Below are 26,384 nucleotides of genomic sequence, written 5' to 3' on the forward strand. Positions count from 1 at the left end.
TAATATTCTGCCTTTTTAAATATTCCCCAAAATATTTTATTCTTCTAGGAGGGGAATGGATGCGACCTTTCTACATTGGCAAGTCCTAGGTGATCATATGCCATCAAACCAGTGCTGGCTCTTAACAGCTGCATACTCTCCATGGTGATCTGTCCCTAGCTTGGCTTTTCACCTTGGGATTAGAACTCATGGTTCCTAGGTTTTAGTTTGATCCCTTAGCGACTACACCAAACTGGCTTTCCCAGTAGCTATACCAGCCAATGGTTGGTTATGCTCTACACAGCTTATAGCTCCCAAAATATCTTAGATACAGAGAATTGCAATAATCTTGCTGATGAAGGGATGCATTATGGTCACCGGTTGAACAGCCCTGCTCTTCTCTCTCTTCTCAGCCAACCCACTATCCCCCGGCTCTATGCCGTCTTATTTAGGCACATTTTTGAGGCCGGTACATGCACGGAAGGTGCAAGTGCAAGCAAAGTGCATGCATGGAAGGCCAGGCGCATGTTTGGAAGGGGCATGTGCCCCCCATGACCCAGTGGTAACAAAATGTGAAACCCACCGCTGTTTTATACTCAAGCTTTGGTATGTGAAAGAAATACAGAGTTAAGAATTTTTTTATTCCAGGATTTAACATTTGATCATGAAAACATTTGGGTTGAAGATCCAACAATCGTCCTTGTCACACAGTTCAACAAACTTGGTGAATCGCAAATCTGGGTTCAGCTCCCCTCCGCCAGAAGAGTTTCCTTCATTTTTCAATATTTTTGTCTCCGTGTTCAAAATAGGGAACAAGATTTCAGGGAAAGACTAAGCCTTGACTTAGAGAATATTCTTCTGGAACAAAGCAAAACGATAGCAAAGGAGACAGTTGAATTTTATATCCAGAACATAATGGGAAACTCTAGCTTGCAAGTCAAAGAATAAACCTAATTAAGGCAGTTATTTCCTATAAAAGCAGAAGTGCCTCAGAGGATTGAATCTCCAATTGTTGCAGAACTCAACTTCCTTGTAAGTGAAGAATTCTGGAAGTTATAGTTTAGCAACATGTGGTAGTCCCACAATTAAATAATATAAAGTCACCTTTCTATTATAAGGCCTATATTTGTGTAGTATAAGGTGAAATATTGTTAAAAGCGAAACCATCCCATTTAAACTCATTGAGTGGACACCCTGCTATATCTACTTGCCTGCCAGTGGAAACACAAAGATTAGCTCAATTTCTAGTGGCTGGGAGTTCCAAAGCATAAAAGCAGTGAGAAGGCCTGTCTTTCAGAAGTGGTACTCAGCAGGTTTTGACCAGTTCTGGAGAACCAGTAGCGGAAATTTTGAGAAGTTCGGAGAACCAGTAAATACCACCTCAGGCTGGCCCCACCCCCATCTATTCTCTGCCTCCTGAGTCCCAGCTGATTGGGAGGAAATGAGGATTTGAAGTATCCTTCCCTTGCCACGTCCACCACGTCACACCTATAGAACCAGTAATGAATCCCACCACCGCTGACTTTGTATTCCTGCTAAATAATAAAATAAGACTATTATTCATTTTTATATGCAATCGGATGCATGGTATTTCTGAATGGTTATTAGCTCTGCTAACAGAAATAATTACTTCTGGAGGAAATAATAGGAGTTACTCGCTCCTAATCTTGCACTTTCCCAAGCGTGCTGCCTGCTTCACTTAATAGTTTCCTGGCTTGTTTAAACCATATTGCTTTTTGTCATCTGCTCCAGGAAAAGCAGGCCAGATGCAATATTATCTGTCCAAGTCCCTGACCTGTAATATTAGAGGCCATGCATACAAACAGTAAGATAGATAGTAGTTGATTAATGACCACTGATTCCGGGACTGATCAAAGATATGGCGGTGTTGGTCCTCTTGATTGCAGGGGTGCTATGACAGGCAACCATGACTGTGATTTGGGTGCTTTAAACCAGCTCACAATAATATTTTCTCTGTTTGTCTGTCATCCTCATCATCCATCCATCCATCCATCCATCCATCCATCCATCCATCCATCCATCCATCCATCCATCTATCTATCTATCTATCTATCTATCTATCTATATCCTATCTATCTATCCAGAGGTGGGTTGCTACCAGTTCAGCAGTGGGTAGGTTGCTGCTGGATCAGGCAAACTGGCAGCGGGAGGCTCTGCCCACCCATCTGGACACTTCTGCGCATGCACAGAAGTATCACGAGAGCACCCTAATCAGTAGTAAAAAAATTAGCAACCCACCTATGTATGTATGTATGTAGTATGTATGTATGTATGTATCCATCCATCCATCCATCCATCCATCCATCCATCCATCCTCATCCATCCATCCATCCACCCCCCACCCACCCACCCCCCCCCCTATTGCATCTTTGATCACCCATCTCCTCAGAGCTCATGACGTTTGCCACATCCCACAATTATGTGATCATTATTTGTGAGCTTCCCTGCTGAGCTCCTTACAAGCAAAATCAATGGGAAAGATATCAGGAGTCGCAAATGGTGATCATGTGATGTTGTGCCTAATGACTGGGCAGAATTTGCCTAACAGTTGCAATTGGAAAAGCTGGATATCTGGTAAGTCAGCACAGTCATGTCTTGCTGTTTGATTGACATGTAGTATTGATTGTCTCTGGCCTCAATTACCATCCTTAAGCAAGGCCACTTGTATTACTATCAGGCTACACTCTGTTTTATGTCTCATACATTTTAACAGGCTCTGATCAAGCCATGAGGAACCTCCCATTGATCTGAGGAAAGCTGGCTCTCCTGACTTACTTTCCAGAGGAAACAGCACCCAACATATCCTCCTATGAAGAGTCCAGACACAGTTAAGCAGATGATAATGATGGCCCAGAACGTCAGCGGTCGCCTCCCTGGTTCTTGTGTTGTTGTCCCTATTAGCAGAAAATGAAGGCGAAGATTGCATTGAAGTGGGTTGAGGAGTGTAGAATACAATTCCATTTTTTGTTTTGTTTTTAGTGCTATCATACCTGGTATGGTGATATTGGCTCCTCTTGTACTGACCACAGCTGTGCTGGGACCACCTGAGCCTAAGGAATGAGTGCTGTTAGTTGAAATGAAACTGTAAGAACAAAACGTGACCTGTATAAAATGTTGCTTAATGCATACCTTTTCTGCACTATTATTTTTATACATGGTTTTGAATTATTTGTACATAAGCTAGTCCTCGAGTTGCGAATGTAATGGAGCCTGCCGGTCATAAGTTGTGATGATTGTGAATCAGGTCGGTCATGTGACCCAGTTTTACAACTTTTTTTTTTTTGACAGACTTTAAGTAAACCAATGGACATGGTTTTGCCAAAAACCAGGAGTAAATGTCAGGTTTTGGCAAAACCGTCATAAAATGCAGTCATGTGTTTGTGGGAAGCTGCAAGGTTGAGAAACATTTCATTAAACTAACCAGTTAACTGGGTTTGTGTAGGACAGTGGTTCCCAAACTTGGCAACTTTAAGACTTGTGGACTTCAACTTCCAGAATTCTCCTTCCAGCTCTGCTGGCTGGAGAATTCTGGGAGTTGAAGTCCACAAGTCTTAAAGTTGCCAAGTTTGGGAACCACTGGTGTAGGAAAAGAAGAGGCTGAGCTGGCAGACGGGTTAAATGTACCACCAGTCATTGTGTTGTCACAAATATCCAAGTCCAGCCTCCCACTCCCCCTGAATTCTATTGTTTCTTATCTAGTGCCCTTCTAGCTTTGATCATCAGTGACATATTTTTATTTATTTATTTATTTATTTATTTATTTATTTATTTTTATTTATTATCTATCTATCTCTATCTATCTATCTACCTACCTACCTACCTACCTATTTATTTATTATTTATTTATTTATTTATTTTTATTTATTTATTAGTCACTCATGTACAAGATAACAGAAATAAGAATAAACATGAATAAGAACACAGGAAATGGGAACAAATAAATGGAGATAGTAGGACAGGGAGGTTAGGCACATTGGTGCGCTTATGCACGCCCCTACAACCTGTGTTAGAAGTAGCAACAACAAGTTCCTTTTGTTTTGAACCAAATAAAGCTCTTAATTGTTTACACCTGACAGTTTGCAGACCACATTATGATGCAAAGAGAGAAGTGACTAGCCAAGATTAGGGGATTGGAGACTAAAACATATGATGAACAGTTGCAGGAACTGGGTACCGGTGTGTAGTCTTGTGAAGAGAAGGACCAGGGGACATGATAGCAGTGTTCTAATATATCAGGGGCTGCCACAGAGAGGAGGGGGTCAAGCTATTTTCCAAAGCACCTGAAGGACAGAGAAGGAATAATGGATGGAAACTGATCAAGAAGAACTAAACCTAGAAATAAGGAGAAATTTTCTGACAGTGAGAACAAACAACCATTGGAACAGCTTTGCCTTCAGAAGTTGTGGGAGCTTCATCCCTGGAAGCTTTCAAGAAGAGACTGGACTGCCATCTGTCAGAAATGGTGTAGGGTCTCCTGCTTGAGCGGGGGGTGGGGGTGGGGGTGGTTTGACTAGATGATCTACAAGGTCCTTTCCAACTCTGTTACTCTGTAATCATAGCTAAACTGAGCATGTGATGTGAACACAGTTACTCTGCTGTGTCCCCTGTTTGAGGCATAGACTGTCTGTCTGTCTGTATCTCTATCTATCTCTAACTATCTCTAGCTATCTCTATCATATCTATCTATCTATCTATCTATCTATCTATCTATCTATCTATCATCTATCTATCTATCTATCTATCCATCCCTCCCTCCCTCCCTCCCTCCCTCCCTCCCTTTATACCCTTAGGGAAAGATAGGAGGGTTTGGGCCAACCTCATGCAACAATCAGGAACCTACTTGGTGGAGCAGCAGTTATTCTGCTGTGGTTTCCAGGAGTTGTTCTGGTGATGTCAGATGTTCCAGGAACAGCAATCTTGATGGTGGCTGTTGCCAATTCTTCTATTGTTCCATTGGAGATGCTTGTGATGCTGGCAGGTGTTTTGACTGAATGGCTTTTTCCTGTTGCCATAGAGAGGTTCGTTGGGACCACTATACTGGCAGATGCATTAGTACCTCTAGCTGGTAATGAGAAGAAAAAAAATATCCTTAGTACCAAGAGCAATCAAATAGCACTAGTAATAGCACTTAGACTTATATACTGCTTCACAGTGCTTTATAGCCCTCTCTAAGCGGTTTACAGAGTCAGCCTATTGCCCCCAACAATCTGGGTCCTCATTTTACCCACCTTGGAAGGACGGAAGGCTGAGTCAACCTTGAGCCTGGTGAGATTTGATCTGCCAAATTGCAGGCAACCAGCAGGTAGCAGAAGTAGCCTGCAGTACTAGCAATAGCAATAGCAATAGCAATAGCAATAGCAATAGCAGTTAGACTTATATACCGCTTCATAGGGCTTTCAGCCCTCTCTAAGTGGTTTAAAGAGTCAGCATATTGGCCCCAACAATCTGGGTCCTCATTTACCCACCTCGGAAGGATGGAAGGCTGAGTCAACCTTGAGCCGGTGAGATTTGAACAGCTGAACTGCAGAACTGCAGTCAGCTGAAGTAGCCTGCAGTACTGCACTCTAACTACTGTGCCACCACGGCCCATAGGGCTAACCATATTTTTCCAATCATGGATTATTATATATTTAGCATATAGCAAAAATGTTAAAAATCAATTTCACAATTACATTCTAATTGAGCAATAGTAACTATTTACTCTGTTTACAGATTCAAGGGTAGACTATTTACATAGTCAATACATGATGGCATTGTATACAGCCACGGTCTCCAGCCTTTCTGGCTCGATGGACCGATGAAGGTGGGGGCAGGGGTGGATGGGGAGAGGGAGAGGGGATGCTTTTGCGCATGCACTTGTTCTGCTTTCCCAAAGCAACTTTACACATAAAGCACATATGCTGACCCACCACTTCCGTGACCTGGTTCTGAAGAGCACTGGACCATGGACCAGGGTTGTGGACCCTGATATTCAGAAAGTTTCTGGGCAGGGATGTGCAGGCATGGGTGGCAGAGCCTCACCACTGTTATCATGAAAAAAATGTAAAGGAAAAGGCAAGACTGAGGTCAGGCTGAGCTAGTTGCTGCCAGAGTCACAGTGGATGACTCTGCTTAACTGTTTAAAAAAGCCTCTAAAAAGCGCCCTCTACAGGAGGAGGCAGGAGAACGATGTGCCTCATCTAGTCTGACTTTAGGCATTTTATCACTTGAGCAGAGAAGCAAGGGTTAAAAGCCTAAAAATTCTTGACATAGGTGAGGCACATCATTCTCCTGCCTCCTCCTATAGAGGGTGCTTTTAGAGGCTTTTTTAAACAGTTAAGCAGAGTCATCTATGGTGACTCTGGCAGCAACTAGTTCAGCCTGACCTCAGCTCTTGCCTTTTTCCTTTTACATTTTTCTTTTCTTTTCATGATGACAGGCAAGAGCAAAGTTGAAAATCCTCCCTGAAACAGCTGGAAAAGGTTTGTGTGGTTGGGGGAGGGGAGGATTCAAACTTCATTCTCAAGTGTAGATCTCTCCCCAAGTGTCGTTGATTGCAGGCGAGCCACGTTGCCTTTCAAACACACACACACACACACCACACACACAACACAGCTGATAAAACTATATAAGCCCAGCTTCACTGATTACAAGTTTGAAAAGGCAACGTGGCTCCGCCTGCATCAAAGACTTGGATCAGTTCCCCTCCGACTTTTCTGCCTCTTCTCTCACCCCAGCCCGCAAGCGGAAGGTGGGTGGGTGGTGAGCTTTATTGCGTTTCAGTCATTTCCCACCCAGACAGCAGGCTGCATTTGCAATGTGGAGGTATTTGGGTCGGCAGCGGGGAATGGTGGGGGGGTATGGCAGAGGATCTGCTTTCAAGCCATTGGTAAATATATCCAATCCAACTTCTGTGTTTGTGTTTGTTTGAGAGAGAGTGAGTGAGAGAGGGAAGGGGGTAGGAGAGATAATCCAATCCAACTTCTCTGTGTGTATGTGTTCTGTTTGAGAGGTGGGGGGGAGGGAGAGAGGAAGGAAGGAGGGGGAGGGAGAAGAAAAAGAATGAAAGGAAACTTTTTCACAAGGAGAAAAACAAATGCTGTCAGTTTAACATTGGAACTGAGCATGCCTGGCTGTGGAATTCTGGGAGTTAAGTCCACAAGTCCTAAAAAAAATGTGAAACCCACCACCGTGTCAGTGCCTCACCACTATAAACCTCACCACACATCACTGTTTTCTGGGGTTTTCCTGACATGCACTCAGAGACCATTGTTCCACAATATGTCACACTGTCTGCTTTGGAGCACCATAGCTGAAATCTAAAGAAAGATATTTCCCCATTTATGGAGGAGACTAGCACACCTGCCCTGTTGGGTCCTAATCCTATTGAGGATTGACCAGGTCAACCTTACTGGGTAGATTGAATCCTTTTGGTTCAGCTGAAAAGCAGAGATATTGTGACACTATGGGGAACCTGTCTTCCAAGCTGGAAAAATGGCCCAATAGCTTCTCATTTATACTGATCTGTACTGGATCATCCCCTTGGTCTGGTTGATGTTCAGCAGTTTACGTCACATACGAAATATTTTCATTTCTATATGCACATAACAGTAGTGGCATTCACATTTTTTTACTACTGGTTCTGTGGGCATGGCTTGGTGGGCATGGCAGGTGAAGGATACTGTAAAATCCCTATTCCCTCCCTATCACTGGGACGTGGGAGGCAGAGAATAGATGGGGCGGGGGCAGACCAGAGGTGTATTTACTTGGTTCTCCTAAGTACTCACAATTTCTGCTACGGATTCTCCATAACGGTCAGAACCGCTGAATACCACTCTGGGTGACAACCAGAGAAATGTGAAGATATTGTGGACACACAGAATTTAGCTCCATTGAGAACCATTTTTAAGAAAAGAAAAAGGCACGATCATACTTATACTGCGTAGAATTTCTAACATTGTCTAACACCTTCTGAAGAAGTCTGGCTATTTTTCAGGCTTAAACATTTTGTTAAAAGGCCTCCTGCTCAAGCAGAGGATTGGCTAATAGGGTTTCCCAACCTTTGAACCTCAGGGGCCACTAATTATAATTTTAAATCCCGCAGACCACTAATATGATCTGTCCAAATGACTGGCTGGTGGCGCTGGCTGGTTGGGCATGGCCAACTTGATGTCACTCACATTGAGGGTGACTTGCTGGCCATCTACTTGCCCCTCCCCTCCCAGCCACTCCTCCCCTGCCCACCCAGTATCCTCCAATTGTTGGCGCTAGCAGCCACCCACGAAAGGAGTTGGCAAAACAGCTGACTCAGTTCAAATTGTGACCTGAACCGAGAAGGAGGCTCAGCAGAAGCACCTCACTGAGGATTACGAGCATAATTTCTTCCAAGCAGAGGGAAGACCTGTAGGAGTTCCAAGGCCAGATATGGCCCTGGAGGCTCACTGAGCTGTGATGGTCAGCCAGTTTCCATACCATGCTGCAGTCCCACTGGACAAGGTCCTCTGGCTCTTTGCCAGCAGTGGCAGTTCCTTCCAGCCTTCGCCCAAGCCCCGCACAAGGAGACCAAAGCAGACCCCAAGTCAGAATATCTGAGCCCCCTTTGACTCACACAAAAAGGCCCTGAGGGGGAGGAACACAAACATATCATTGCACTTATCTGGCCTTGGGGCCGTAGTTTGAGGACCCCTGATTTAGTGTTAGATAAAAATGCAGATAATTTTTCTGTGGACCCACCAAAATTTCTCATGGACCACCAGTGGTCCACAGACCACCATTGGTGACTGCTGGAGTAGAAGACCTCTGGGGTTCCTTCCACCCTGTATTCTCTTTTCTCTGTTCCTTTTATTAGGTGCCTAGAGAGACTGGGTTGAATTAGGATTTGAACACTGAGATGAGAGGGGAGGGGGAGAAAGATAGGAAGTCTGAGCAAATCATCCTCTGAAAGCTGAGAAGCACAAGCCATAGGTCTTCTGGTTATAGCATTTATTATGCAAGGTGTATCTAGCCATGTACATTTTATGAATTTTCTGATAACTTTCTCTTCTCTAAAATCTTGCCAAGCAAACTATGTACAGGGACTAGTCGAAGCACTCGCCAAGAGTCAGAAATGACTCAAGGCACAATATAAAAGAAAAGCACAAATACAAAGACCTGCAAACAAAAGTAGAATGACTGTGGCAAAAGAAAGCAAAGATAATACCAACAGTAACAGGCGTCTAGGGTGCAATCCCAAAATATCTGGCGCATCGGGATTGACTAAATCACTATCCATCAATTGCAAAATAGCAGCTTGTCTTGGGACAGCTTACATCCTGTGACACACCTTTAACCCATCAAACAACAATAACAACTGTCTATCCCAGGTCCTCTGGGAGGATTCGATAGGTGGATGAAAATGCCAAATCCAGTCTAAACATTTAATTGACTGTGCAACCTACTCGGAACATCTTATATTTTAAGAAGGTACTTGGTTGATATGTAGGATGCTGGCAGCAAACCGTATCAACCATTAGCACTAGTCACTGGTATTTGTAATGCATTTTTGAATGTTCGGTTGGCTGAGTTTCATGTTTAATGAATAAAGTAATATTAATAACAACAACAACAATAATAATAATACCACACAATAATAATTATAGCAAAACACAGATTTCAAACAGCTTACATCCTGCAGTGATATTTTTATATTATTATTTTATATTATATTATTATAAACAGCATGTGTTTATCCCAGGTCCTAGGGAATGAATCAATAGGTGGATAGAAATGTCAATCTGGTGTAAACATTGGACTGATGGTACTGTAGCCATAATAATAATTCACGTAAGCCTTTTCTGATGAATGGAAGCAACCTTTATCTCTACTTAATTATTACAAGGTTGACATCAGTTGTGGAGGAGAGTTTATTATTTATTTATTATTTATTATTTATTTATTAGACTTATATACCGCTTCATAGGGCTTTCAGCCCTCTTAAGCGGTTTACAATTTTTTTTAGCAAAATTGAGTCAGCAACTTGCCCCCACAGTCCAGATCCTCATTTCACCCACCTCGGAAGGATGGGAGGCTGAGTCGACCTTGAGCCGGTGAGATTTGAACCGCTGAACTGCAGATCAGTCAGCTAAAGTGGCCTGCAGTACTGCACCCTAACTACTGCGCCACCTCGGCTCTGTAAGAGTATATAGTAGTGATGGCTAACCTCTTCCGGACCGAGTGTCCAAAGGACATGTGTGTTTGTGCGAATGCATACCACCCAAACCCTCAAAATGCAATGCACCCACAGCCCTGCGCATGCGCCCTGTCCCCGTGCATGTGTGTGCAGCCCCCATGTACCCTGCCCTCCCTGAAGGACAGAGAAGGAATAATGGATGGGAACTGATCAAGAAGAGACTCACCTAGAAATAAGGAGAATTTTCTGACAGTGAGAACAAACAACGATTGGAACAGCTTTGCCTTCAGAAGTTGTGGGACCTTCATCCCTGGAAGTTTCAAAGAAGAGACTCGACTGCCATCTGTCAGAAATGGTGTAGGGTCTCCTGCTTGAGCAGCGGGTGGGGTTGGTTTGATCTACAAGGTCCTTTCCAACTCTGTTATTCTGTAATCATAGCCAAGCTGAGCATGTAATGTGAACACAGCTACTCTGCTGTTTCTCCTGTTTGAGGCATAGACTGTCTGTCTATCTGTCTATCTCTATCTTTTTCTAACTATCTCTAGCTATCTCTATCATATCTATCTATCTATCTATCTATCTATCTATCTATCTATCTATCTATCTATCTATCTATCTATCTATCTATCATCTTCCTTCCTTCCTTCCTTCCTCCCTCCCTCCCACCCTTCCTTCCTTCCTTCCTTCCTTGCATTTATAACGTTTATTGGCCACCTATCTCACCATAGGGTAACTCTGGATGGCTTACAGTTAAACATATAATTAAAACATAAAAAGTTAAAACCAGACCTTTGAACCAAATGGGGAGGGTGGGGGCAGAGTGGGAAGGGATCTGTTATTACTCAATCATCACCTCCATTGTGCTGTTCCCCCACTAAGGCTTCAAGCGACTCGCATAGCCACATCTTTAGGCCCTTAGGGAAAGATAGGAGGGTTTCGGCCAACCTCACACAGCAATCAGGAACCTACTTGGTGGAGCAGCAGTTATTCCAGGAGCTGTTCTGGTGATGTCAGATGTTCCAGGAACAGCAAACTTGATGGTGGCTGTTGCCAATTCTTCTATTGTTCCATTGGAGATGCTTGTGATGTTGGCAGGTGTTTTGACTGAATGGCTCTTTCCTGTTGCCATAGAGAGGGTCCTTGGGACCACTGTACTGGCAGATGCACTAGTACCTCTAGCTGGTAATGAGAAGAGAAAAAATATCCTTAGTACCAAGAGCAATCAAATAGTACTAGTAATAGCACTTAGACTAATATACTGCTTCACAGTGCTTTATAGCCCTCTCTAAGCAGTTTACAGAGTCAGCCTATGGCCCCCAACAATCTGGGTCCTCATTTTACCCACTTTGGAAGGACGGAAGGCTGAAGTCAATCTTGAGCCTGGTGAGATTTGATCTGCCAAATTGCAGGCAGCCAGCAGGTAGCAGAAGTATCCTCCAGTACTTTATTCTAACCACCGTGCCACCATGGCTCATAGGGCTAACCATATTTTTCTAACCATGGATTATGTATATATTTAGCCTATAGCAAAAATGTTAAAAAGCAATTGACAATTACATTCTCACTGAGCAAATATGTAACTATTTACTCTGTTTACAGATCCAAGGGTAGACTATTTACATAGTCAATACATGATGGCGTTGTATACAGCCACGGTCTCTAGCCTTTCTGGCTCAATGGACCGATGGAGGTGGGGGCAGTGGCGGATGGGGAGAGAAAGTGCTTTTGCGCATGCATTCGTTCTGCTTTCACAAATGCAGTTTTACAAATAAAGCACATGTGCTGGCCCACCACTTCTGTGGCCTGGTTCCGAACAGCACTGCTGCCTAATCCTATTGAGGATTGACCAGGGTCAACCTTACTGGGTAGACTGAATCCTTTTGGTTCAGCTGAAAAGCAGGGAATATTGTGACACTATGGAGAACCTGTCTTCCAAGCTGGAAAAATGGCTCAATAGCTTCTCATTTATACTGATCTGTACTGGGATCATCCCCTTGGTCTGGTTGATGTTCAGCAGTTTACGTCACATACGAAATCTTTTCATTTCTATATACACATAACAGTGGTGGCATTCACATTTTTTTACTACTGGTTCTATTGGCATGGCTTGGTGGGCGTGGCAGGGGAAGGAGACTGCAAAATCCCCATTCCCTCCCAATCAGCTGGGACTCGGGAGGCAGAGAATAGATGAGGGCAGGGCCAGCCAGAGGTGTTATTTACTGGTTCTCCGAACTACTCACAATTTCCACTACCAGTTCTCCAGAACTGGTCAGAACCTGCTGAATACCACCTCTGGCACACACAGAATTTAGTTCCATTGAAGACCATTTTAAGAAAAGAAAAGCACATAATACGTATATCTGCATAGAATTTTCTTTTTTCTGACAACATTGTCTAACTTAACCTTCTGAAGGACAGAAGAAGTCTGGCTATTTTCAGGCTTAAACATTTTGTTAAAAGGCCTAAATTTTATACATTACAGCTCCACATCCTTTTGGACAGCCATTTGTCTAGAATGGTATAGGATCTCCTGCTCAAGCAGAGGATTGGACTAGATAGGGCTTCCCAACCTTTTGAACCTCAGGGGCCACTAAATTCATAATTTTAAATCCCGCAGACCACTAATATGATCTGTCCAATGACTGGCTGGGTGGGCGTGGCTGGTTGGGCATGGCCAACTTGATGTCACTCACATTGAGGGGTGCCTTGCTGGCATCTACTTGCCCCTCCCCTCCCAGCCACTCCTCCCCTGCCCAGCCAGGATCTTCCAATTGTTGGAGCTAAGCAGCCACCACGAGAAAGAGTTGGCAAAACAGCTGACTCAGTTCAAATTGGACCTGACCGAGAAGGAGGCTCAGCAGAAGCACCTCACTGAAGATTACGAGCATAAGCTCTCCAAGCCGAGGAAAGACCTGTAGTTGTGCAAGGCCAGATACTGGCCACTGGAGGCTCACTGAGCTAAGATGGTCAGCCAGTTCCACCCACTGGAACAAGGTCCTCTGGCTCTTTGCCACCAGTGGCACTTCTCTCCAGCCTTCGCCCAAAGCCCCGCACAAGGAGACCAAAGCAGACCCCAAGTCAGAATGTCTGAGCCCCCTTTGACTCACACAAAAAGGCCCTGAGGGGGGAGGAACACAAACATTCATTGCACATATCTGGCCCTGGGGCCGTAGTTTGAGGACCCCTGGTTTAGTGTTAGATAAAAAATGCAGATAATTTTTCTGTGGACCACCAAAATTTTCTCATGGACCACCAGTGGTCCACAGACCACCAGTTGGTGACTGCTGGACTAGAAGACCTCTGGGGTTCCTTCCAACCCCGTATTCTCTGTTCTCTGTTCCTTTTATTAGGTGCCTAGAGAGACTGGGTTGAATTAGGATTTGAACTGAGATGAGAGGGGAGGGGGAGAAGAATAGGAAGCCTTGGATTTGTCTGAGCAAACCATCCTCTGAAAGCTGAGAAGCACAAGCCAATGGGTCTTCTGGTTATAGCATTGATTATGCAAGTGTATCTAGCCATGTACATTTTATGAACTTTTCTGATAACTGTCTCCATATTTTCTGGCTGTTTTGTTTCTGTTTTGATTTTTTTTTTGTCGTTTCTGAAAAGCCTTTAAAAGCTGGAATCCTATAGGGAGTAGCTTGGGAGTACATTCCATTTTGTTAAGTCCAGATAAACATGCATACTTTATTAGTTGACTTAGAGCCAATCCCTTAGCTATCTCATAGGCTTTTCTATAAGGAGAAAACATTTAGGGTAAACCATCCAACAAATGGGTAAATGAAATGTGCACAAATTTTAAAATAAATTTATAGTAAAGAAAATGTGTATTTAATTATTCCTGTAATAATTAAAGCAAGAATTGTATTTGCACAAAATTAGAAAACGGATAAATTTTCCTCAGAGGGAGAGGTAATTAAAAAAACATGTGCAGAAATGAACAGATTAACTTTGGCAATTAAAGAGAAGGAAGAATCAGAGTATTATAAGATATGGGGATGTTTTTATCACTGGATAGAAAACGAATATAGGCAAAAAGAAACCAAAAATTGAATAATCTGGAAAAGAATGTAGAATTATAGGAGAGGAGTTGAATTGAAAGGCAACTGAAATGTAAATGTAATGGCAAAATAAAAAATAGATTTAAAATAATGTAACATTAAATATGATGACACAAAGAATGTACCCAGAAGACACACAGTAAGATTAATGATGTAAGAGTGGTTATGGGAAAAAAACTTTCCAAAATTTTTTTAAAATAAATTTTAAGGATTCTTAACTTAATTGTGATGTGGTTCAATAAGGATCAGAGGAATTATGCTTTATCTTAGTTCTGGGCTTTCTTTATTTGGAAATGAGTACTGCTGAATTCCCTTGGATTTACTTCCAGATAAACCTCTCCAGAACTGTAAATAGTCTCCATATGACACGTCTTGTAGGCCACAGACAAATTACAATGTTATATAAACAAGCCCAGTAAGGAAAAAAAATGAATTAGTGGAATGGCTTGCCTTCAGAAGTTGTGGATGTTCCATCACTGGAGATTTTAAAGAAGAGATTGGATAACCATTTGTCTGAAATGGTATAGGGTCTCCTGCTTGAGCAGGGGGTTGGACTAAAAGACCTCCAAGGTCCCTTCCAATTCTGTTCCGTAATTAACCAATTTGGTGTGGGGGTTAAGATGTCAGGCTAGAAACTGAGAGAGCCCGAATTCTAGTCAGGTCTGAGGCTCCATTCCAGCTGGGTAACCTTAGACCAATCAATCTCTCAGCTCTAAGAAGGAGGCACTTCTGAAAATCTTGCCAAGCAAACTATGTACAGGGACTAGTCGAAGCACTCGCCAAGAGTCAGAAATGACTCAAGGGCACAACATAAAAGAAAAGCACAACATACAAAGGCCTGCAAACAAAAGTAGAATGACTGTGGCAAAAGAAAGCAAAGATAATACCAAGAGTAACAGGCGTCTAGGGTGCAATCCCAAAATATCTGGCGCATCAGGATTGACTAAATCACTATCCATCAATTGCAAAATAGCAGCTTGTCTTGGAACAGCTTACATCCTGTGACACACCTTTAACACCATCAAACAACAACAACAACTGTCTATCCCAGGTCTCTGGGGAGGACTCAATAGGTGGATGAAAATGCCAAATCCAGTCTAAACATTTAATTGACTGTGCAACCTACTCGGAACATCTTATATTTTAAGAAGGTACTTGGTTGATATGTAGGATGCTGGCAGCAAACCGTATCAACCATTAGCACTAGTCACTGGTATTTGTAATGCATTTTTGAATGTTCAGTTGGCTGAGTTTCATATTTAATGAATAAAGTAAATAACAACAACAACAACAACAACAACAATAATAATAGCAAAACACAGATTTACTTCAAACAGCTTACATCCTGCAGTGATATTTTTATATTATTATTTTATATTATATTATTATAAACAGCATGTGTTTATCCCAGGTCCTAGGGAATGAATCAATAGGTAGATACAAATATCAAATCTGGTGTAAACATTGGACTGATGGTACTATAGCCATAATAATAATTCACGTAAGTCTTTTCTGATGAGTGGAAGGAACCTTTATCTCTACTCAATTTTTAGAAGGTTGACATCAGTTGTGGAGGAGACTATATAGTAGTGATGGCTAACCTCTTCCGGACCGAGTGTCCAAAGCACATGTATGTGTGTGCGAATGCATATCCCCAAACCCTCAAAATGCAATTCACCCACGGCCCTGTGCATGCGCCCTGCCCCTGTGCATGTGTGCGCAGCCCCCATGTACCCTGCCCCTGCACATGCGTGACACCCACATACCCCTCGCCCCCACACATATGTGGCAGAGACCCGAAGACCAGCTGGCCGGCAGAAGGCATGCACGGATGTGCGACGGAGCTTAACTGGGTGACAGCTCGCATGCTACCAGAGACGCTACTGTGTGCCACCTCTGGCATGCGTGCCATAGGTTCACCATCACAGGTATATAGGAATACATAGAGTCTAGGAAACAAGGAGAGCAGAGCCTGTATATTCTGAGATGTTCTTGCCAGCTGCTGTTTCTCCTTAGTTCCTCTCAACAGGGGTATTTGGATTTTTTAAAAGACTTGAAAGACATACCATTTCTGCTCTGCAAAATCCCAAATGACCAGTAGATGGCAGCAAAGACATATAGAAAACTCCCCCAGCTTTAATGATCACATCTGAAAGTCACCCAGCTCTTAGGAGCCCAGACATGGTACCCCTAAATTATGGGTTTATTACAGGAGAAAGTTAAAGGAGGGAGAACTGCATGGGTGTCCCACTCCCCTTGATTTTTTTTTACAGCTCAAACTCATTGCTGCCCACGTACAAGATGCTCAAGGTCAAATGGCCTACCTGCTAGTAAGAAGACTGAAAGCAGTAGGACGATTAAGCAATGGATGCCTGACTCAAAAAGCCAAAGAAATTTCATTTTGCAGCTCTCAAGGTGTTGCCGTATCCACCCGGTTACAAATTCTCTCCAACTAAGGAAGCAGTGCCTGGGCTCTTCGGTGCCTGCTCATGAGGGCTCGGCCCACATAGTTTCAGCCACTTGCCTCTCCTCAGGTGTGGCCCCTCCATGATGGGTGCCAAATTTTTTCTTCTTTTTTTAGAATGTCAAGAACACGTTGTGTCATTTCCCTCCTGGAAGGGGATGTCTCTGCACGGAGAGATGTGTTTTGAGCTGTGATGTGACCACAGTAGGCAATGGTTGAGTGGAAATGAGGCATTTACCTTTGGCTCCCTCTGAAAAACACAGAAGATGGAACTTGTCTTTTTGGGGGGTATGGGCTGAGAGTGGCTGAAGGGGAGGGATTGAAGAATGCTTTAGTCACCTATGTGACTCACAGAAAATGGTAAGGAATGGCAGAAGTTGCAGAAATGGCTAAATGGGCTTGTCTGATTAGGGAAGGAGCTATAACTACTTTTATAAAAGACTGGAAAGCTTTCATGAACATGTTATTGTAATTGGATAACAATGAACTGGTGACCGGTGACTGGAGTTGCTGAATGCAGGGAGTGCATATGAGAGGAAGGGAACTATGTTTTGTAGTTTGGGAAAGTGGAAACATTATTAACTATGTTTGTAATTGGAAGAACATTGGAAGTCTGTCTGTCTGTCTGTCTGTCTGTCTTTTTGGTTCTTTCTCTTTCATTTTCTCTCTTTCTTTTTCTTTCTCTTATTTTCTTTCTCTATCATTCTTTTTCTCTTTTATTTTCTTTCTCTTTTTCATTTCTTTGTTTCTCTATTTTCTTTCTTTCTCTTTCAATTTTTTCTTTTTCTTTCTTTTTCTTTCTCTCTTTTTCTTTCTCTTTTTCTTTCACTCTTTTTCTTTTTAAATATCTTTTTAACATAGAATAGAATAACAGAGTTGGAAGGGGCCTTGGAAGTCTTCTAGTCCAACTCCCTGCTTAGGCAGGAAACCCTTCACCACTTTAGACTAATGGTTATCCAACATCTTCTTAAAAACCTCCAGAGTTGGAGCATTCACAACTTCTGGAGGCAAGTTGTTCCACTGGTTAATTGTTCTAACTGTCAGGAAATTTCTCCTCAGTTCTAAGTTGCTTCTCTCCTTGATTAGTTTCCACCCATTGCTTCTTGTTCTGCCCTCAGGTGCCTTGGAGAATAGTTTGACTCCCTCTTCTTTGTGGCAACCCATGATATATTGGAACACTGCTATCATGTCTCCCCTAGTCCCTCTTTTCATTTTCCATATTCTTTTTTTTTTTGTTTCTCTGTAATTTTTCACTTTGTAAAAAAAATCTTCTAGAAAAATTTATATTAAAACAAGGAAAAGAAAACCTGAGTATCATCCAAATTCTTCTAGTCTTCCTCCTTCTTGCCCTTGATTTTTCTGGGTGGGTCACAGTTACTCACCTTTTCAACCTGAGGAGGTACAACTTAATCCCCTCATCATTCTGTGCTCTGGGAAGAATGCCATTTTTTAGCCTCCTAATTCTTTAAAGGTGATGTCAATTTTGTGCGCCTGCCAAGAACAAACCTGCCTTCTCGATGCAAAAAGAAGAAAGAAATATAACAGAAAGAAGCTGCTAACTGGGAAATCAAGAGTTACATTAACAGGTGGTTTATCTTGCCATCCCTGGGCCTAATCCACTGTACTAGCCTTCCCTGATCTGGATGTCCTCCAGCTGTCCAACCAACATCCATTTGCTGAAAAGTTTGGGCAATAAAAGTCCACAGAACAGAAGGAGATCCACTTGGGGAAGACTAATCTCGAGCAAGATAAAAAGGAGATCAAAGAGACCTGTAATTATCCAGAAAGTGCAGTGTTGGAAGAAATGTCGTTCTGGGTTCGGCTCCAAGTGGGGAAAAAGACACTGGAGACACGGAGGCTGCTTGGAAAGATGGTTTTAATGGTGGACAGGACCACATGGCTTGAGTCCTGAACAGAAAAGATGATCTCAATGTTGGTGGAGAAAAAGAGAAGGGAGGCTGAGATGCTGAGTCCCTGGTTTTATGCCCTCTCTGGCCTTTGATCTTGATCTTGTATTCTGATTGGTTGTCAGACTCCCATGGGGCCATGCAGGGGCAACTCTCTAGGCTGCGTTTTGAATCCAGGTTTGGTTGAGTTCTCAGATGCCATGTGGCGAGTTGGGTAAAGGGCCAATATTATCATGCCTTAATCCCATCACTCTGGAGCTGAAGGGGAGAACTCTTTATTATGTAAGTGGACTAGCTCAGGCTTTAATGACTCATTGACAAAGGGAGATGGGCAGGAAGCTGCAGGCAGCTATTCCATCTTTTAAAACATGTTTCTTCCTTTTCACATCCAGACAAATATTCTGCCTTGTCAATATTTCCTAGGATATTTCATTTTTTTCTGGGAGAGGGCTGGGTGATAACTTCCTACAGCAGGACACAGGATTTAAGAGTAGCCATGCTTGAAGGAAGATTATAATTTTTATTTATTTCTTTTATTTATTTCGTTTGTCAAACATGTACAAGATAACAGGTATAAGTATAAACATGGACATGAACAAAGGAAACGAGTACAAATAAATGGGGACAATAGGACTGGGACAGAAGGGACACTGGTGCACTTATGCATGCCCCCTTTACAGACCTTTTAGGAATGGGGTAAGGTCAACAGTAGACAGTTTAAGGTTGAGCTGTGGGGGTTTGAGGATGTAACAATGGAGTCAGGTAGATATTTCTCCTCCTAAAACTAAGGTAACTTTCTTAGTTGATAAATAATAAATTACTAGGGGCAGGAGAGAGACAATCTAGTCTTAATATCAGATAAACATGTAAAAAAAGTCAAGAACAAAAAATCCTGTCCCACTACCTGTTTCCTTTTAGTTTTTCTTCTTTTGCCAGTTGTTTTTTGTACTGCAAACAGTTGTTCTTGCAGAGGTTTGAGCAGAAGCATATAATTTAGAAAGCTTTGGCTTTCTCTGTCACTCAACCCCTCCTTTCGTCTTGTTTCTTTGCTCCTTCCGGTCGATGTAGCCTTGTCTTATTTGGATGCTCTAATGCCCAGAATTCTCTAGCATGGAAATTGCTGAGAATTCTGGGAGCTGAAGTTCATACAACCTTTTGGAATGCCAAAACTGGGGAAGGCTGATGCAGCCTCCTCACCTCAGCTCTTCTCTCAAGACGAATTGTTCACTTTGAGGCTAGTTGTTCCCATCTAAGCCCCTGTCCTTTTAGGGGTCGCGTTAACTGTTGTCAATGCCATGGGATTTTCTGAGGATTGGTCTCTTGAACATGTAGGCAGAACTTTTCTTTTCTTGGCCAAAGTAAGCAAATATGGGTGTCAAGCTTCGAAGCATACCCATGCTACTTTCACTTTTGCTGCTTCTCAGCTTGCCAACGAACTATGGGGGAAAGGAAGGGGTAATTGGAATGTGAGTTTTAAACATCAAGCAGTCCGCCCGTGAGAACCAAGGTCACTGCAGCAGGTGTTGGCCAGACTTTCAAGACATCTTCTCACGACAATAGTGTGACATTGAATTGGACAATGTGACCTGCACTAATAGGAGGGAGGGAGGATTCTGTATTTTAATTATATTGAATGGTGCGGGAATTAGCCAGAGCTGGTTTTGCTTTCATTCTGTGCCGAAATGATGTACTCAATAAAGTTTTGCATTAAGAGACTGGATCGTCTTGACAGTGCTTGCTGGATTGGATTCGTCAGTCGGAACCTTGATAATGGGTTTGCACATCTTAAATGCAAAACTTGAGTTAGCAGATAATCAACCAGACTATTTGAAGGACCACCTCTCCACTATTCCATCCTGCCACCCCACTGGGATGGGAAGAAAGAATATTTGTTAGGAATGTACATCTGATGGGACCACAAAAAAGTTTCTTTTCAATGATGGCCCCTTCTCTATGGAACATCATGCCCCCCCCCACACACACTGAAGTACAAAATTACTTTCTTTTCTGAAAGACCCTGAAGATGTGGTTTTGTCAATGGGCCTGGGAATCATGAATGGTGATGGAACCGATCAAATGGTTGATTTGATTGTATTGCTGCTATCATGGGAGTGGGTGGGTGAAATGGCGGGGGCTATTTAGGTGTTCTTAACGTTGTAAGTTATTAATATTATAAGCTGCCATGTTAGGCAGCTATATACATCTGTTTAAATAAATAAAAGAAAAATCATTGCTGTGTTTGCATAATATGCCATGAACACAAGGAAAAAAACCATAATAATGCAATTGCTCGGTTCACACAACTTGCATAGGCAATACCCAGGGTATTGCAGTGTGATGAACCATAAAGTACTTCATTCTGTTTGTGATGTATAATCTGCATGTTGTACAAATCCAACCGTTCTTAATCATAAATCAACATCTCTTGTCTTGGGTAGCTCCATTACAATAAGATTTTTTCCCCTTTTGATCACACTAAGTTTTGGTGTAACCATCAAGTACTGGATCTTTTAACTGCCTTCCAGGCAGGTGGGTTGGCAGTACCCAGCCAATTTTGGCAAATCTCAAAAATTAAGATGGATCAAGCTGGTATTTCAATGAGAAACTATCAGGAGAGTTGCAAGCTAGACTAGAAAACTGAAAAAACACTGCAGAGGAAGGCAGTGGGAAGCCACTTCCAAACTTTAGCCCCAAATAATCACAATCTCTGATGTTGTTGTCCCCAGGAACTGAGCTTGAGTATCAACCTTATAAAAGGCATTTTAAATCCCAGGGCTTCAACATTTAGCTGCCATCCTGGGAAATCACCTGTTACATCTGGAACGTCTTTCTTCCCTTCAGACTCAGCAACTATCATCACTCTACGCATTTGTATCACACCAGGGAAAGGAAACCTTTTAGGCTACATAATACTCAAAGGTGCTAATTACACACAACAAGGACTAATAGTAATACTTATTACTCTCCTCTGTATAGTTGACAAAGAGAAGAGAGATATCAATGTTGAAAATTCCACCTTTCTGCCCTGATCAGAAAAATTCCAAGACTACGATCATCTATACGAGGAAGAAAGGAAGTTTCTTCTCATCAGGAAGAACACCAGAGGTTGTATTCAGCCGGTTCAGACCAGTTCTGGCAAACCAGTAGTGAAAATTTTCAGTAGTTCAGAGAACAGGCAATACCATTTCTGGCTGCCCCTGTCCCTGATTATTCGCTGCCTCCTGAGTCTCAGCTGATTGACTGGATCTTCTTTTGTTGCCCTGCACAGGAGAACGGAGCTGGAAAGCAGGTTAGTGGGTTGGGGAGGGAATGGGGATTTTGCAGTATCCTTCTCCTGCCACGCCCACCAAGCCACACCCACAGAACCGGTAGTAAAAAAAATTGAATCCCACCACTGGAGAAAGCCAAATTAACTTGCAATGAATATGCTGCTGGTCTACAGCATATTTACATGGAGACCTGTGATGTCAGGCTGCAAGAAGAGAGAATACCCCCTGGGGGGGGGGGGGGGAATGGAGCAGATCCGGAAGATCTGAGGTCTGTTCTTGCAGATCACTAGACCAATTCCTTTCCACACATCATGGGGAGCTAAACATCTCCAGCAGGGTGGAGAAATGGAGTTCAGATTCTGAAGAGCTAAGCTCTGTTCCTGTAACCTGATGGAGCAGTTCCCTTCTGTGCACGCAGACAGGCTGACCTTGGTAGGCAGCTGTTTTGTTCCTTCTGCTTAACCACCTAAGATATCATTTAATGACTGCAACCAGGGAATGCTGGGATTGTAGATGTGGAGAAAAGCAGGCACGTGAATGTCTTGCTTAATGACCACTTCACACACCGATCGAAATCATTGTGGTTGTAAGTTGAGGACTACCTGTTGTAGGAAGAAATGTCCATCTGGGTTCAGTTCCCAAGTCAGGAGAAAGACACCGGAAACACGGAGGCTGCTTGGAAGGATGGTTTAATGGAGCAGAACCATTAAGCACACAGTCCTGGTGCAGCTGAACACATGGAGTAGAGAGTGACTGTTAATTATACCATCTCTTGGGCTTTGAACTTGAGCTTTCTGTTCCTGTGGCAAGGATATATATCCTATTGGCTACTGTAGGGTCATGTGCAAATCCTAGGAGTTTGAGATAAGCATGGTTGAATGTGCTGGGTGATGTAATGAAGAGGTTTGTGTTCTGAAAGGGTGTTGGGCAATTCCTCTTATGGCTCAATGTCTTTGTCCTGGTTTGGATCTTGAGCGAAGGCTAATCCTATCACCCTGGAGCTTTTGTAGATAAAATGGCCCAGTCTTTCTGGGGCTGTTAACAAAGGTGGACGCTGCTATCCAAGAGTATTTCTCTTTTTCTCATCCAGGGAGCAGGGGTGGGTTCCTGCCAGTTCTAACCTCTTCTATAGAAGAGGTTCCACAAATCTACAGTGCCGTTTAGAACCGGTTCCAGCTCCCTCCCCCTGCCCGTCCGCACATCATCAAGATGAAGAGTGAGAGGAGGAGTTCGGGGAGTTGAAATCCACAAGTCTTAAAGCTGCTAAGTTTGAACACCCCTGGGTTGTTTTTTCTAAAGCGTTAGGGGTGCAAGGGTCTTGTAACTTGACAGCTTTAAGACTTGCGTGCTTCAAATGCTAGAGTTTCTGAGCCAACATTTTGGTTGCTAAGCAAGAGCGTTGTTAAGTGAGTTTCACCATATTTTACAAGTTGGCTATGCCCACCCAGTCACATGGCTGGCAAGCCACTCCCACCCGGTCACATGGCCGGCAAGCCACTCCCACAAAGCAGGCCACACCTACAGAAGAGGTTCTAAAAAATTTTGAAACCCACCACTGCCAGGGAGGTATAGTATTCTGCCTTTTTAATATTTCCTAAAATATTTCATTCTTCTAAGACGGGCAGGTGCTAACTTTCTTCACTGTGTGTGTTGTTCAAATTTGGTCATTAAAAGAAGTTCATAGAGCAGAGTTTACATATAACATTTCTGCAAATTACTTACAATTTGTACCTCTTTAGGAAGGAATGCATTCTCAAAATATAATTTTTTAAAATTTATTATGAGTAGACATATATACAATTGCACTATTAACCTCTCATTTCTCTGGGATGTCCCAGGTATAGTAAGAACATCAAGTATAAAATGGTAAACAATGGCAGAAACAGTTGAGAACACCAAAATAAAACCATCTGGAATGGCTGAAAAATAAAACAGGACAGAGCAAGCCCGTAGCATTGACCGCGAGATTAAATAGTGCAAAGATGTAGAAGCACTTTGAAAAGAAAGCACACATTTTTAATAATGGCTTTCATGTATATGGAAAAGATCTATAGATCCCAGGCAAATATTGATGAAGAAGGTTCCCTACCAGTTTAATTATTTATTTTTTCTTTAGCCATAAAAAGGCCCTTGCCTAATCTATAAGGAATAGTTGTGGGCACTTAGATAGGGGAAGAGATAATGTTAACATTACAACTGCAAACATTTTGCAGTCTTCAAAGTTCAAACAAGTATTTTGAGTAGGCATTAAAAAGGGATAGATAATCAGTGCTGGTGGCTTTACCATCATTTGCTTCCAAGCTGTGACACAGAGAAGCAGTCTGGCTAATTGTTTTAGATTAAATTTCTTGGATCATTTTCAAAGGCAAGCCTTATGAATCTCCACATAGCAATGGATAATTTCCCAGGAGCTTATCAGGACATTAGCAGGGGCTAATATTCAGGGGAATCTTAACATTCAAGGTATCATCTGTCATGGCGTAGTTATAGCCTGCCCTGTTTTTGTGTGCGCTGCTGGGCTTTTGACAGTACGGCTGCAGCCATCCCCTGCATTTTTATTTTCCATCTGGTTGTTTTATCGTTGTTTTATCATTTATCAGTGGTAGTTTAATTTCAGTAGAGTGGCAGCACATATTGGACGCCGTGACTCTTGAATAGAGAGAGATGATGATTGATGGGTGTTATTTGAGTTTGCAAACATAAATAATACATTTTTTTGTATTTGCAAGAAACTGCAAGGTAGGTACAGCTGTGAGATATTGTAGTAGGAGGTGAGAATCACCTCGAGGAAGAGACAAGAGAAAATCTGAGTCCAAAATAGAAATGTAGTTTTAGAAAGTGAATCAGACTTAACTCTTCTTAGTTCTCTCGAATCTAAAGGCAAAGGACCTGATAGCAGTATTCCAGTATTTGAGAGGCTGCCACAAAGCAGAGGGGGGTCATCGTATTTTCCAAAGCACCAGACGGCAGGATAAGAAACAATGGATGGAAACTAATCAAAGAAGGAAGCAACCTGGAGTTAAGGAGAAATGTCCTAACAGCGAGAACAATCAACCAGTGGAACAGCTTTGCCTTCAGAAGTTGTAAGGCCTTCATCACTGGAAATTTTTAAAAAGAAACTGGACAGCCATTGGTCTCAAATTTTATAGGGTCTCCTGCTTGAGCAGGGGGTAGGACTAGAAGATCTCCAAATTCCATTCCAGCTCTATTCTGATTGATTGAAGGGAGCAGAGAAGCACAATCAGGCTTGCAAGATTCTGTTACTGTAACCTTATGCTACAATTATTATTAGCATTGATACCTTTGGTTTCCTGGTCTGGACTGCCTTGAGGATCTGATAGATATTTAATTGGCTCAATACACCCAATGGCTAAGCAAGGATTTGACCCACGGTTTCCCAAGTTCTCAATTGCTATCTTCCTATGTCCACAATCTCATTGAGCTTACGCTTATCTCACAGTGCCTGGTCCTAATTGCCTTTATTGGTTTGAAACAACAGAGGGAACCACAGCAGAATATATAAATTGTAATATTTGAATCCACAACTGTCTTCACTATTCCATGGTTGTCACCAGAGGTGATATTCAGCCAATTCTGACCGGTTCTGGAGAACCGATAGTGGAAATTTTGAGTAGTTCGGAGAACCGGCAAATATCACCTCTGACTGACCCCGCCCCCCATCTATTCCCTGCCTCCCGAGTCCCAGCTGATTGGCTGGGTCTTCTCCTCTTGCCCTGTACAGGAGAACAGAGCTGGAAAGCAGGTTAGTGGGGTGGGGTGGGAATGGGGATTTTGCAGTATCCTTCCGCTGCCATGCCCACCAAGCCACACCCACAGAACCGGTAGTAAAAAAAAAAATGAATCCCACCATTGGTTGTCACCCAAACAAGAGGAAGGCTAGAGCAGTTCCATCATGAAGAAGAGCAAGTTCTCAAGCAGATCAGGAACAGTTTCAAGTAGCTTATTGTAACTTTGTGTAAGACCAAGATCAAGAAGTTTGTTTCCTTCATTGACAGGTACTCTGGAAGATTGGGGGACTGTTGTGGGCCTGGTACATAGGGAAGGAGACAGAACTGGTGTTCCCTTGTCGTAAACAATAACAAAGCTGCAGGAGAGATAGAAGGAAACAAGATGCGAGTGAGTTTAAGGGTAAAACAGAAATGACCATGTATACAAGTCATATATCAGTCACAACTGTTCTGCAAACAGGGCTGGTTTCTGTCAAACACATATGTTTTAGTTTCTTATATATTGATCCTCCTGGTGGAAAAGCAGGATAAATTGATCCTGGGGAGATCACAGATACAGATTGATCTGAGGACCCTTATCGCAGGTCAATTATAGTTGGTGGACTTTCTTCTGCGCTTCTCCCAAGCTCCACAGTTATGTTCGGTTTGCCCTTTCTAGGTTATTTATGCAAGGAGCTAAGAGACCTTTCATTTATGCTGGCTATTAGTAGAATTGTCAAAAGAGCTGGGGGAAATGGAATCATTCAACACCACAACTTTCCGTTTCCAAAACAGCTTAGTTTGGAAT

General features: G+C 42.7%; 1 long non-coding RNA gene across 1 annotated transcript; it reads right to left on the reverse strand.

The window, feature by feature from the left end:
* Positions 1 to 607: 607 nt before the first annotated feature.
* Positions 608 to 3,062, reverse strand: LOC116502827. Its single transcript, XR_004254599.1, has 3 exons — positions 2,991 to 3,062; positions 2,776 to 2,894; positions 608 to 837 (listed from the first exon to the last, which is right to left on the reverse strand). It is a non-coding gene; the product is annotated as an uncharacterized LOC116502827 (long non-coding RNA).
* Positions 3,063 to 26,384: the final 23,322 nt, after the last annotated feature.

This window comes from Thamnophis elegans, chromosome 2 (assembly GCF_009769535.1).
Source record: "Thamnophis elegans isolate rThaEle1 chromosome 2, rThaEle1.pri, whole genome shotgun sequence".
NCBI classification, from domain to species: domain Eukaryota; kingdom Metazoa; phylum Chordata; class Lepidosauria; order Squamata; family Colubridae; genus Thamnophis; species Thamnophis elegans.